This window comes from Lycium barbarum, chromosome 1 (genome assembly GCF_019175385.1).
Source record: "Lycium barbarum isolate Lr01 chromosome 1, ASM1917538v2, whole genome shotgun sequence".
Classification (NCBI taxonomy): Eukaryota; Viridiplantae; Streptophyta; class Magnoliopsida; order Solanales; family Solanaceae; genus Lycium; species Lycium barbarum.
Genome location: NC_083337.1, coordinates 46341868 through 46357867, shown reverse-complemented (window position 1 = coordinate 46357867; position 16000 = coordinate 46341868).

Genomic DNA, 16000 nt, shown 5'->3' with positions numbered 1-16000 from the left:
TGTATTAATCCTTTCATTTTAATTTTTTGTCTTACTTTCTTTTCTTAGTCCGTTTAAAAAAAATGCCTCTTTTCCTTTTTGACAACTATTTAATTCCAACTTTCCACATGGCATGTTTAAAATCGTATGATCAAAAGATATTTTGGTACATTCTACCTATCTTTAGTTTAAACATCGTGTCAAGTCAAAACCAGATAAATAAATTAAAACAGAGGAGTAAATAATAGAGATGAATAAAAGAATAAAAACTCAATCAGACGCCTCATAGGCTGCTCTTTTATATCGGAATATATATATATATATATATATATATATATATATATATATATATATATATATATATAAAATTACTTAACAATAATTAACCACCTCACGGGCTGCTCTTTTTTCAAATGTTGTAAATATTACATGCAATTCAACAATAACTTAACGTATTCATCTATCTCACCATGTTTATCCAAACAGTTCATTCATTGTTCCACGTCAGACCATTTGACACTAGCATATACATTTTACTTGGATTGACAATGACAAAATAATAGCTAGATATAGATGGACGACGACTAATAAACAATCAAAATGGCTTGGTCAATGGTAATATTAAGAAACTTAACTGATGAATTATGTAAATATTAGTTAGAATATTTTGTAATTTCCGATTTTAGGTTAGAATATTTTGCAATCTCCTATTTTAGGTTACAATATTTTGTATATAAACCAAGTCAAGCAATGAAAGGAAACACGGAAAATATTTCCTACATGGTATCAGATTAGGGTTTATTTCTTCTTCCTCTTTCCGTCAACTTCTTTCTCCACTACATCCGCCATGGCCGATGCAACACCCACTCCGGTTAAGTCCTCGTTCCACCCGGCCCTCGCGGTCTCGAATATCAAGAATCACATCTCTGTTACTCTTGAGATGGAGAACTCACAATACGGAACATGGGCCGAGCTTTTCAAAATTCATGCTCGTTCTCACAAGGTCCTTCATCACATCATTCCTCCACCCAAAGGTAAGGAGAAGCTGGCTCCCAAAACTGATGAGGAAGTCGAATTATGGACGACCATTGACGCCACCGTGCTTCAATGGATATATTCAACAATTTCGAATGATCTGTTAAACACCATCATCGAACCAGATGCTACTGCCATGGACGCTTGGGTTCGCTTGCGTGATATATTCCAAGATCATCAAAACTCTTGTGCGGTGACTCTCGAACAAGAATTCCTGACGACTCGTATGGAGGATTTTCCCAATTCCTCCGCTTATTGTCAACGTCTAAAGATCCTTGCGGATCAACTGAAGAACGTCGGGGCTCCCGTGACAAATAGACACCTTGTCCTTCAATTGGTTTCGGGTCTCACTGAAGCGTACAAAGGGGCTGGGACACAAATTCGCCATGCTAAGCCTCTCCCCCTATTCACAGAGGCTCGGTCTTCCCTTGTGTTGGAAGAACGTGAACTTGCGGCAATGGTGTCTCACGGGTCTGGTTCGGCTATGGTAGCCGCGGTCGACGACGCAGCATTGCCCTCTGTAAACACACGCCCACGCCGAGGGAAAACAAAAAATTCCCACCGCCAAAATTCTGGGACTGGCCGTAACAGTGGTTCTGGCCGCGGCTAAGGCGGCGGAAAATTCACCTCCGGTGAACTCGGTGGTTCTGGCCGTAGGAGCGGCGGTACGCCGCCAGTGGGCTCCTCTTCCCAGCAGTGGACTGCCGGCCATTTTGGTCACTGGCAGTGGGTACCGCAGCCTCGCTGGTTGGCTGCTCCTCCCCCTTGTCCGTACCCGACGACTTCTTGGGCTCGTCCCCCGCCTGCCCGTCGTGGCAGCAGGGTATATTGGGCCCTTCTCCAGCCCAGCAGCTCTACACGGCAGCAGTGGCACCTCATGGGTCGACTGTTCCAACCGACATCGAGTCCGTAATGCACACCATGACCTTGAATCCGTCCGATCAAAATTGGTACATGGATACCGGGGTCACTTCTCATATGACATCCTCGGACGGTAATATCTCGTCTTATTTTAATTTGAGCAATCAAAATAATGGTATTGTTGTGGGAAATGGTCATTCGATTCCAATTCGTGGTTGTGGTCATACTACTTTGCCTCCCCCAAACCCCCCTTTATCCTTACGGAATGTCTTACATGCGCCTAAACTCATTAAGAATTTAATTTCAGTACAGAAGTTTACTACTGATAATTTTGTGTCTGTTGATTTTGATCCGTATGGGCTTTCTGTGAAGGATTTTCAGACGGGGATGGCACTAACACGGTGTGATAGTCGGGGAAATCTTCATCCAATCACCACCATCAAATATTCAACCACCACTCCATCAACCTTTGTGGCATTGTCCTCTCCTTTTTGGCATGCTCGTTTGGGTCACCCGGGAAATTCTATTTTAGATTGTCTTAGGCTTAATAAAAGCATTGAATGTAATAAATCTAGTCATTCTAGTATTTGTCGTTCTTGCATTCTTGGTAAACATGTTAAGTTGCCGTTTGATTCTTCTATTTCCGAAACTTTGATGCCATTTGATATTATTCATAGTGATTTGTGGACCTCTCCCGTGTTAAGTTCGTTGGGTCATCGATATTATGTACTTTTTTTGATTGATTTTTTGAAGTTTTTATGGACTTTTCCTTTAGCTAAGAAATCCGATGTTTATGCGAAATTCTTAGCTTTAAAAGCCTACATTCATACCCAATTTGAACGTCATATTAAAAATGTCCAATGTGATAATGGGAGGGAATATGATAATGGACAATTCGGGAAATTTTATGAGTCTAATGGGATTTCCTTCCGTCTTTCTTGTCCACATATGTCATCACAAAATGGGAAAGCCGAAAGAAAAATCCGATCTATTAATAATATCACTCGGACTCTCCTTGCTCATGCCTCTCTTCCCCCTTCGTTTTGGCATCATGCCCTACAAATGGCAACATATCTTCTTAATATTTTACCAAGCAAATTATTGGGTCATGTCTCTCCTCTTCAAGTGCTATACCAAAGAAAGCCATCTTACTCTCATCTTCGAATTTTTGGGTGTTTATGCTATCCCCTCTTTCCTTCTCCGACTATCCACAAATTGCAAGCCCGGTCTACACCGTGTGTATTTTTGGGGTATCCTACGAATCATAGAGGGTATAAGTGTTATGATTTATCGTCCAACAAAATCATTATTTGTCGTCACGTGATTTTTGATGAGAATGTTTTCCCATTTTCCAATTTACATTCTCCCACTTCAACTACTTATGATTTTTTGGATGATGGGATTTCCCCATTTTGGTTGCATCATATGCCCACTGATCTGGATACTCGGCCCAGCCCATCCCCCGCTGCACCCGTGACCCAGCCGACTACACCCCCTCCCACCGTGCCGAGTCCTGCCGCCTCCCCTCCATTAGCGGCGCATGGGCCAGCCGCCTCCCCTGCCGCCCTACCCCCTCCGTCTCCCATACCCACACAAACATCACCCCAGCCGCTCCACTCTACCAATCCGACCCGAATGGTGACTCAGAGTCAAAATGGTATTTTTAAGCCAAAACGTACGTTTAACTTGAATACCATGGTTACGAAATCCCCTCTCCCTCGTAACCCTGTGACCGCCCTTCGTGACCCGAATTGGAAAATGACTATGGATGATGAATTTGATGCTCTTATTAAAAATAAGACGTGGGAGTTGGTGTCCCGTCCGCCTAATGTGAATATTATTCGTTCTATGTGGATTTTCACTCATAAAGAAAAGTCTAATGGTGATTTTGAGAGGCATAAAGCTCGTCTTGTCGGTGATGGAAAGACTCAACAGGTTGGCATTGATTGTGGTGAGACCTTCAGTCCGGTGGTCAAGCCGGCTACGATCCGTACCGTTCTCAGCCTTTCATTATCAAAGAAGTGGCTTATTCATCAGCTAGATGTCAAGAATGCTTTCTTACACGGTGAGCTCAAGGAAATAGTGTATATGCATCAACCTCTGGGTTTCAGAGATCCCACTCATCCGGATTATGTATCTTTACTCCGTAAGTCCTTATATGGACTTAAGCAGGCCCTGAGGGCATGGTATAAGCATTTTGCAGATTATGTCTCTTCTCTTGGTTTTTCAAACAGCAGATCTGACAATTCTTTGTTCATCTACAAAAAGGGGTCCGATATAGCATACATTTTACTTTATGTTGATGATATTATTCTTACTGCTTCCTCAGATTCTCTCCGATGCTCCATTATGGCTCTCATTTCCTCGGAATTTGCTATGAAGGATCTGGGTCCTTTGAATTATTTCCTTGGCATTCATGTCACTCGCCATAAGGATGGCATGTTTCTTTCGCAATGCAGGTATATGCCGAAGAAATCATTAATCGAGTTGGGATGTCTTCTTATAAGGCTACTTCTACTCCGGTTGATACTAAACCGAAGGTGAGCAGCACATCTTGTGCGCCTTATGATGACCCTACTCACTATCTCAGGCTCGCAGGTGCACTTCAGTATCTTACCTTCACGAGGCTGGATATTTCTTATGTTGTTCAACAGGTATGCTTACACATGCATGCTCCGAGAGAGGTTCATATGCATGCTCTTAAGCGCATCATCCGTTATATTCAGGGTACACTTAATTATGGTTTGCATCTTTATCCATCCTCCGTTACTGACCTCCTTTCCTACACTGATACGGATTGGGGGGGGGGGGGGGTTTCCCTAGCACACGTCGGTCAACGTCTGGTTATTGTGTCTTCCTTGGAGATAACTTGATATCTTGGTCTTCGAAACGCCAACCTACCCTCTCTCGTTCAAGTGCTGAGGCGGAGTATAGGGGGGTTGTTAATGTTGTCTTCGAGTCATACTGGATTCACAATCTTCTGTTGGAATTACATTGTCCTATTCATAAGGCTATTATGGTGTATTGTGACAATGTGAGTGCCATTTATCTTTCAGGAAATCCAGTGCAACATCAGCGCACCAAGCACATTGAAATGGACATCCACTTTATTCGCGAGAAGGTTGCGCGAGGACAGGTTCGTGTCCTTCATGTTCCATCCCGTTATCAGATTGCCGATATTTTCACCAAGAGACTACCACAAGTCTTATTTGATGATTTTCGGGACAGTCTCAGCGTTCGTAAACCTCCCGTTTCGACTGCGGGGGTGTGATAGATTATGTAAGTATTAGTTAGAATATTTTGTAATCTCCTATTTTAGGTTAGAATATTTTGTAATCTCCTATTTTAGGTTAGCATATTTTGTATATAAACCAAGTCAAGGAATGAAAGGAAACACGGAAAATATTTCCTACATTAACATTATGATTGATATAAAATATTAGTACTTTTATGTACTTTCTGAATATGTGTACCTTGTTTTTAAAAAGTTGCAATTGATGTCTAACTACATAGAAAAAAAATTAGATGCATCGATTAAAGTCTCGTAAAGATCACGAGTAGAACTTGTAAAGAGCCCAATTTTGATAAAAACATAAAGCGAGACAATAATAGAAATACCAAAAATAATGGACCACCATTCCATTATCTTCATTATAATTATAAGTGTGTTCTCTTACAAATTATACCTACATAAGTAGTGATCTTACAATTGCTACGGAGAAAACACTATAGCTTAGTTAATAAGAGAAATGGCAATTAAGGTTCATTTTCTCTTAAAGCTCGTCTCTTGTAATGTTCACATTTAGAAATGTTGGAGAAAAGGGAGCAAATACGAAATATTTCTCTGCTCTTGTAGAAAAATAACTTCTTCTCAAAATTATCAATTATCTATTTTATGAATTGAGGGGAAGGATGTATTGGGCTAAATTCGTATAATACAAGTGGACCTGTACCATGATGACACGTGGCAAGAGTCATAATCCAAGTATGAGTCAGGTTGAAATACTCCCGGAGGAAGCCCGATGATACCGGAGATACAACTAGGTCCTGGAGGCCGTTGGAATAGCTCTGGAAGAGATACCAATGGTTAATCGTTACATATTAGGCTCCACGCCTTCCACGGAGCATTTATAAGCTTTATTGTCAGCTTAATTGCCTATCATTATTATGGTATTAATACACATTATTAGTAGGGATACAATTCATGGAATGTGTACCCCATATCCTATGTATAAATAAGGCTTGTCATTCCATTTTAAATAACACGAAATCCAAGGGTAATAAACATCATACATTACACAATTGCACCATTTTTAAGTTCTTCTTTACTTTATTTCGATTCTGATAACAAGCTTGGCCGGAAGAATAAGCACCAGGCTTCACCGAGGCTCATGCTATTCTTAAGCCTACTTTGATTATATTTCATTTAGATTAATCCTTATTGCATATCACATTACTTTACTGGTCATTTTGATCTACGTGTCCTTGACCACGAACACAAATTCAATTGAATCGTTTTTCGGGTAAACAGTTTGGCGCCCACCATGGGGTTAGGATAGTTGTGGTAGCCACAGTGACCTTTGCTTGTTTTACTAACTCTTCGTGAATTCCATTTCTTGCCTTAGTGTTATTCACAGGTATGACAGGAGAAAATGACAACATTAACACTTGGACGACCACGAACAACGATCAACTCGGACCGTACGGTCTACCCCTCTGAGATCCTGCAATAGATCTGCAGCCTTAGAACACCAACGAGGAAACATAGACATGAGGGAGGCAAGAACGCCACGACACCGAAGAAGAAACTCCCACCGATGAAATTCTTGAGGAGTAGATGCAAATCCTTAGGGAGCAGGGCCACACCATAAGGATGGAAATGGAACAGTTCAGGCAAATCATCTCTTCTCTCGTTTCCATTTCTCAGGATAGGGTTGTAGCTCCCGGCGAAATGCCTCAGACTCCAAACGATGGTAATACGGCCACCGGCAGCAGACAAACAGTGGGAATGAACGGAGAGGTATTGGGCAGTGAGTCTGTCCCAGAGGATCCATTCCAAGCGCAGATCATACGGTTCATGAGAGAGATCACTAGAAGGCCTAGACGCAAAAAGATACGTCCAACGAGCATATAAGCCTGAGGCCGCTCCGGAGTTGATCCCGAAGAGACTCAAGATGCCTGACATTCTCAAATATGACGGGACTACAGACCTGCAAGAACATATCCTGGCGTACACTGTGGCGGTTAAATTGAATGACTTGAAGGAAAAGGAAATTGAATTAGTATTGATCAAAAAGTTTGGTGAGACCCTCGCATAGGGGACTCTAATGTGGTACTCTTTGGAGGTAAGAGAATAAAAAACCTGGAAGGCAGACATCTTTCACATCGCACAAGGGGAGTCAGAACGTCTTTAGGACTTTGTCACCCAGTTCCAGAGAGAACACATGCTCCTGCCGGGGGTACCGGATGAGTGGGCTGTCGAGGCTTTCACTAAGGGCTTACACCCCTTAAGTTCAGAACCATCCCATAAGCTCAAAGAGAGTCTCTTGGAATTTCAAGCTACTACATGGGAGGATGTCCATAACAGGTATGAACAAAAGATCCGCATGGAAGACGACTTGCTAGGGGATTCCACGGGGAACCTCCCTAGGAAGGTGGACAAAGGGTTCGATCTAGATCAGGATTCTTTAAAGAATTGTTTTCAACCTTAGCCACCTCAAGAAGCAACCGGCGGTGGTTCGGTGTCACGATCAACCTAGTGGATCGAGCGGGCACCCACACTAACCCCTTCGGTGGGCGAAGCCTTCCCTTGTTCAACATTCATTTCAAAAATATGAAAAGTAAATAGAAAGATTTAAGAAGTCTCAAAATATAAATTAATTACTAAGTGTGTAATACTAATAAAACATCCTCGGAATCTAGTCTAAATCAGTACAAGAGCCACTAAATACTATAAGTCTGAAGACTAGAAGTCTGACATATAAATACCATCTCAAAACTCAAAAAAAGTCAAGTAAAGATAGAAGAATCTCCGGGCTGCGGCATCCATCAAGGGCTCACCTAGAAACTATAAAACTGAGCCTTGGGATCACTCACGAGGTCCGGAAGAGGAACCTCCTACGAACTCTGCACTCAGAAAAGAGTATAACAAGGTAGTGTCAGTACAAACACCATGTACCAGTAGGTATCATAGGCCGAAAATAATTAGTTAACATGTATACGAAGAAAGAAATCGAAACATGCAAGTAGTTAAGTAAAAATTACACCACAATCCAAGATCAGGAACAATACACATGATATAAGTGCCATAGCAGAATCAACGATATGGATGAATGAAGTAAATGAGTGCATATGCAATGCGATGTAATACACTGGCCAACAGTTTATCATCGTAAACACAGGCTACAGACGGAAAACCTCCATGTCTCGATAGTTCTGATGCATGGGGACTCGCAAAGTCCATGTACCAGTCACTCTGCACACAGCTCAGAGATGACTTTCACAATACTAGCCGCTTCGCACACAACCCAGAGATGATTTTCATATCAACCCTTTACAAACAATCTCCGCTGTGTTGACACCTAATCTTTGACCTCCCGTAATTTATTTTAATTACCCAAAGTCCTTGGAGATTAAACGGAGTAAAACACGTATTTTAGAAGTCAAAATGCTCTTATAAAATTTTTTAAATAATATTTTACCATCCTATTTGGTACAATAATTTATATAATATTATAAATCATTTGGAAATTAATTTACGTATTATTGCAATAATTAGAGTATTTTCTAAAATTAAAGGAAATTTATAACAATTATCTTGTTTAATTAATTGCCCAAATTGGCAAGTATTTTACTCCATTTAATTCAAGTAAATTGATTAATTGGAATAAATAATCATTTTACCCTTCAAACTTTAATTTCTGCATTAATAAGATTTAAATATTGTCTTGATTTTGCAATTGGTTTATTATGAGTAATTGTGGCTACAATTGAAATAATCAATTGAATTAGTCAATGAGGGGCCATAATTGAAATAGGATAATTTCATAGTTTAATTCAATTAAGGCTATATTTGAAAATTTATTCCCTTTACACAAATAGTCGTGTCATTAATTTGAATAGAGGGTTAATTTTTTTTTTTTTTGGCCTGTAACGACCCGTTTGGTCGTTATAGTCTTTCCGGCATTTTCGCCCTTTCCCGAGCATTGATTAGCTCATTTTTGACCCGAGGGGACCGTTTGCATGCTTCCCAAGGTGTCTAGACCAAATTCAGGCAACTTTTGTGAAATATAGGCTTAAAGTGAAAAAGAGTTGACCTAAAGTTAACTTTTGGGTAAACGGATCTATTTCGGAATTCCATCAATTCCGAGAGGTCCGGTTGGTTGTTTAGAACTTGTATGTATCTCTGGTTTGGTGCCCAATGCACTTCGATGCATTTTGGGACTTGGGTTGGGAAATTGGAATTAAGGCATCGAGGGTTGACTCGGTCAACAAGACCTCCGTTTGAAATTTTGAGGCGACGAGCGCGTTTTGTAGCGTGTTTTATGTGTGTGTATGTGTATGGTATGCGAGTAGATGGCCTCGGAAATTAGTCAAAAAATCAGATTGAATTGGGAAACTTGGGTGAGTTTTCTGGTGTCTTGTGACCACTTTGGAGGTACCAGCAACACGGCAACGGTACCGCTAGAGCGGTGACCCTGCCGCTAGAGCGGTGACCCTGCCGCTAGAGCGGTCAGAGCATTTTAGGCTTGACCGCTGAAGCAGTCGAGGGACCGGCTGAAGTGGCTCCGCTGGGGCGGTCCTAGTGTCGCCAAAACGGGTGACGGGCAGTGTGCATAATTAATAAAGTGTTAAAGCCTTTAGGCCCTCATTTATTTCCATTTTGAAATTAGAGCTTTGGGGAACTATTCTTGGAGATATTTGAGGAGACTCTTGGAGGTAAATCTTGCTATCCCTCTTCTATTCCATTAATCCTTATCATCATAGATTCCCCATTTCCGTTGATAATCCCTTAGTAAGGGAAGGTGAAAGTGGGTTTTGATGAACATTTTCTCTAAGCTTATAAGTGGTGAAATTGATGGGGTTTATGCTAGTTTTTTTTTTTTACTCTAGGCTTATTAATCATATATCTTCTATTTTTAGCGTTGAATTTCGAAATCAAGGAGTTAGGCTTTATACCAAAATTGGAGTTTTGCTTCAAATTTTAAATTGGGTAAATCTATGAGTTAATTTAGCAATTAGTGGTTGGGTTATGATCACCTAGTGCTTAATTTGATATTTTGCTTCCGAATTTCTCGTTTTGACCTTGTGGGCCCGTTTTCCCAAATTCTAGGGTTAGATTTGACCTAAATTGAATGATGGCAATCTTAGTATCGTTCTTCATGATTTCTAATATAGAATTCGATTACGCCTAGACTTTTTTCGATATTGAGGCTTGGCGAAAGAGGAAGGTGATAGAGTGATATGTTGGTGTTGCTGTTCGGCCATCCAGGTAGGTTATGGCTTACCCTTGTGAGACTTCGCATAGCGAAGCATATATTTAGTTTATATCATTGGAGAAAGCATGTGAACCTTCGGGTATGAAGTTGGGATGGATATTGTCTTAGGTTGGGCCTTGTTGTGTATTTGTGACTAACCATCCCGTTGTGTTGTGATTGATTATTCTATTGTGTTGAATTGATACCACGTGTTATTAGTAGATATTGACATATGTTATTCCATCTTGATTATGATACTGTTGGTATTTGTGATTCGGATATATTGTTGGCATACCCACTGTTGGTACTTATGATTCGGATATATTATTGGTGTACCCATTGTTGGTACTTGTGATATTGAGCATGGTTATTGTTGTGGTTACATGCATTGTATGCACTTTCATTTCCATGATATATTGTTGAGATACTGATGATACTTGATGAAATAATTTGATGAGCTGGGCTCGATTTTTACTTGAGTGACGTGAGAGGCCGACATCCGATGTTAGTTCTGGAAGCATTGATTGAGTGAGTGAATGGACTCTGCAGGTCCCCCAGAGTGGTGCCGGTGAGAACCCCCCGTGGGCAAAGATTCGGGGTCCGGTCTGTCTGTTGGGCAAAGATCCGGGATGGGTTGCACTTAGACTTCTCGAGTCACACTGGGTTGTGCTATCGAGATGTCGATATTTCTGTCCGGAGTACATGTGTACACAACATTTGCCTGGCATTGCATTGCATCTATACATTATTGCATTGCATTGCACCGTCGCTTACTTTGAGATGTTTTGGTGATTGTACTTGTGATGTTGGATTCGGACTCGATATATTGAGACTTGGCACATTTGGGATTAGAAGCTCTACTTAGGCGATAACGCATATTTGGCTTCGATTATGTTTGATTTATACTTATTGGTTTATCTGTCTATCTGGCTTTATTATTTGAATTGTGTTAGCTATGCTTCGTCAACCGATGATGCCTACCGATACTGTTGTTTTGTACTGACTTGCACTTGCTTCATTCCTTTACGAATGCAGAGTATCAGGTTGGATCTGCTTCCGGTATACGTGGCTGATAGTCGCTTCATCATTATCTTCGAGTTTCCAGGATGAGCATGGATGTTCGCTGCCATGAAGACTTCTATATCATTATATCCTATTTCTATTCAGAGTCATAGACACTTTATGTATTATTATTCCAGACTTGTATTATTTTCCTTTTAGATGCTCTTATATTACTCAGACTAGACCGTGGAGGTATTATTATTATTCCGCACTTTTTCTACTATATATATATATATATATATATATATATCGTGAGACTTGCGTATTTATTCTAGTCCGTTGCTCGATTTAATCATTTATGTCTTTATTTATATTTGGGTTAAGAGTTCGCTTACCGAGGTGGAAAAGGTAAATGCCCGCACGGCTTATGTAAAAATGGGTCGTGAAAAGTTGGTATCTGTTATACCCCGTATTTTTATACATTGGATTACTCGTAAGCTAATCGATATACGTTCAAGGACAAGATAAATTGTAGGGTTTTGAGATAAGGACTTTCAATCCCCGATTTTTAATAAGTGCACGACTTGCTTATAAATTTCAATTGGTATAGAAATATTAGTAGAGATTAGGGATTAATTAACCATGATTAGATTATTAAGTGGAGATTAGTAATTAATTAAGATTAATTTAGCCTAAGTAGTGCTAAATGGACCCCACTATAGCATGGCCAAATCTGATTGGTCCATCCCATAGTGGGACACTTGTCCACTTCATAGGCAGCATATATAATCCAATGTGATGACTAAGTGATACCATTATTCATTCACAAAGTGAAATAGGAGAGAGAAGCATTTCATCTTCACAAAGTGAGCTAGAGAGAGTCACGGCAAGCCATGGCAGCTACCTAGTGAAGCTCACGGCCAGCTCCTCCCCCACCTTCTACACAATTGAGTTAATGAATTTCAAGTCCAATTAGAGGAAAAAAATAAAGATTTCAACAGCCATGGCAACTCACGGCCATGGCTGATCTTGAGGAAGTCCAAGTTTTTGTTAATAAAAGCTTAGTTTTAAGGTGTTCTACACATTTCAAGGTGATTAATAACGTGAATTAATCCATTGGGGGCAGCAAGAACGTTTGTTATTTGAAGCTACAAATTTCAGCAACGTTAAGGAGCCAAGCTTGTTAAGGTAAGATTTAATTCCCTCTTGCATGTTTTAGAGGTGGTTTGGACTTTGCATAAATTGGTAGATGTGAAATTGGATGTAAGAAATGGTATGTTGATGTTGAGGTTTTGTTTGGGCCGTGGGGGGCTGTTTTAATTTAGAAATGATGGGTTAATTTTAATTAGTATTGTTGTTGTTGTTGTTGTTGTCATGGATTAAATGATGAAAGTAAATGAATTTGATGGTTAAAGTTGAAGTTATATTTATTTAGTGGGATGTTTTAAGAACTTGAGTAATTAGAGGCTGTTTTAGGCGTGTTGTTGTTCTTGTTGAATTGGAGGATTAAGTGTAGTTAAGATTATGCATTGTGTTGTTGTAATTGTTGTGCTGTTATAAGAACGTTTCGATGAAGTGTTATGGCTATAGATTATTAAGAATAACTTGAATATGTCGTAGTCGTTATGGTGGCGATTATCGAATGTTGGAATGGTGTGGGCTGTTTGGATATTCTTGGGTCTTGTTTTAACTAATTCTTGATACGATAACTTAGTCGTGCCTTGGTTGATGCTATGTTGGTTGTTGTATAGTTGGCTTAAATGCGAGGGAATTGAGCGATATAGGGGAAGTGCTGCCCAACTGACCAGAAATAAGATACTAACGTTGAAGTACATTTTATGCCTTTCCGTAGCTTAACCATAGTCTTGACGTTTTAATATAGGTTGAGACACTTCGGGCAGCGTATACGTATTGTATCACGGATAAGCATTAAAGGTATGTAAGGCTAACCCTTCTTTCTTTTTGGCATGATTTACATGAAATGAACAAACGACGAATGTATAAGCTCCTATTCTTAGAGACACTAGGGTGGTTAGTGTTCTTGATTTCCATAAGTTATTTCATATTGTCTCGATACGTGTCTATGATTCCTGAAGTTCCTTTTGACATAATTCATAATGACGTTCGAGGGATACTTGATATGACTATCTCCGTTGATACTCAAGTGTTAGTTCATTCTACCTATTCTATTGAGTCTCAGATGATGATTTGATTTGCATATGGTTACTCACTACTCTGGTCGTGGATACTGTTATTATATCTTTCACCGAGTCCCGAGCCGGGTATGTTCTCGTGCACAGTGTCACTGCATTGCTCACCGAGTCCCTCACTAGAGGGACGGGTACGGTATATATATATATATATATATATATATATATGATATGATAATGTGATGATATGATGGTGTGATTATAGCGCCAAGGATGGTATGTGATGACTTTATTCACCGAGTCCCATAATGGGCTGGGTATGATATATGATATTGATATGCATGATTTACATTTCATAAGGAAAGTGTATTAGTATTTGAATGTCATTCTTGTTCCCTATAATCTATATTTCAGTCATGATCCTCTTTATTGTATTTCATGCTTTATATACTCAGTACATATATCGTAATGACCCCCTTTCTTCGGGGGGCTGCGTTTCATGCCCGCAGGTACAGATACTCGGTTTGGTGATCCTCCAGCTTAGGAATTCTACTCAGATGTCTTGGAGAGCTCTATTGTTCCGGAGCCTAGACTTTTGGTACAGATCTTTTGATGTATATATATATGTTTATCCAGGGGTACGGCGGGGCCCTGTCCCGTCATATTGCACTATCGATACTCTTAGAGGTCCGTAGACATGTGTGTGGGTTGTATATGGATTTTGTTTAGCCGTGTCTATATGGTTTGCTATGGATATTCCAGCTTGTAGTGGCAGCCTTGTCGGCTTGCGTATTGTATTGATATGTAGTGGAAACCTTGTCGGCTTGCGTATTGTATTGATATGTAGTGGCAGCCTTGTTGGCTTGCGTATCATATTCTGTTTTGGTTAGCTGTGACTCCTCAGGGGACAGGTTTGTGATATGCGATGCTATGAATCCTTAGTTGCTTTCATAAGTTCCATACAGTTCTTAAATTCAGTCCGTCTATATCTAACAGGTATCTAACATGGTGTTGGGTCGTGACAGTATCAGGGCCCTAGGTTACCCGATCTATAATACATGAGCGTGTCTAGTAGAGTCTTGTGGATCGGTACGTTGAGCTCCGTACTTATCTGCGAGAGGCTATAGGACATTTATGAAATCTCACTTTCTTTTTTTCTTTCATGCTACTTTATTCTAATTGGTTTCTGGAAAGATCAAATTGGTATCTGAGTCTTATCTCTTCTCTCACATATGGTAAGGACTCGAGCTAATATGACCCGAGGTCATGTGCCAGAGAACGCAGCTACGGCTGGCATTAGAGGGCGAGCGACAGCCAGAGGGCGCGGCAGAGGACGATGGGCTGCCCTAGCTAGGGGCAGGGCTCCTGCGGTAGGATAGCGCCGAGAGAGATCTCCCACTCCTAAGCCCGAGGATGTGGCTCCAGCACAGAGAAAATCGGAGGTTACTTCTGATCAGGCCATGCATGATACTATAGCCAGGGTATTGCTTCATCTTGATGCCCAGCAGGCGGCAGCCAATGTTACTACTCCCGACATGGGTTCATAGACTCGGTTTAGGGCGCAGACCCCTGAGAAGGGACCTACGCGGGCAGCACATCCCGCTGCAGCTATGGCTCCTCGCATTAATGCCATACCCACTCCTGGTGATGATTTGAGGCCCATGGAGGGCGTTGTTATGAATGTGTCAGGTCAGGACCTTGTTGGGAGATTGAGAAAGCTAGAGCCGCCGAGGTTCTCTGGTACTTCATCTGAGGATGCTTATGAGTTTATTCTTGATATGCATGAGTTGCTGCACCGTATAGGGATAGTGGAGACCCACGGGGTGGATTATGTGTCCTACCAGTTTCACAGCGACGCGAAGACGTAGTGGAGGTATTTTGTGGCGTGCCGACCTTAGGGTTCCCCTTCCCGGACTTGGACTCACTTATACCGAGCCTTCCTTGAGAAGTATGTGCCTCGGTCTTTGAGAGAGATACGTAGGGAGGAGTTTCTATACCTTGAGCATAGGGGCATGTCTTTGGAGTCCTACGTGACCCGTTTCCTATATCTAGCCCATTATTCCACTCTGTTGATCCCAACTGAGGCCGATAGGATCAGGCATTTTGTTGGGGGACTAGTGGGCTCTCTACATATTCCTTGTCTTCAGATGGAGTCTATGGGGGCTTCCTTCCAGTCCATTATTGAGTATGCTTCTATGGTTGAGGGCGCTAAGGCCTGTGCTTTTGGTGGTGGTGACAAAAGGCCACATTAGACTGGTAGTTATAGGGGTTCTAGTTCGAGGGGCACCAATCAGTTTTCGAGGCTGCATCAGCAATATTCCGATCTTCCTGTGCATTCAGTGTTACAAGCTTCCCCCAGTGAGCCACCTAGGTAGAGAGCCCCTGAGAGTTCGTTCTCCAGACCAGTGGACAAGGATGCTTCATCCGGGTCTTCTGTGTATCAGCATTCATCTCATATTACCTATTTTTCTTGTGGCGATGTTGGGCATGTTGCTA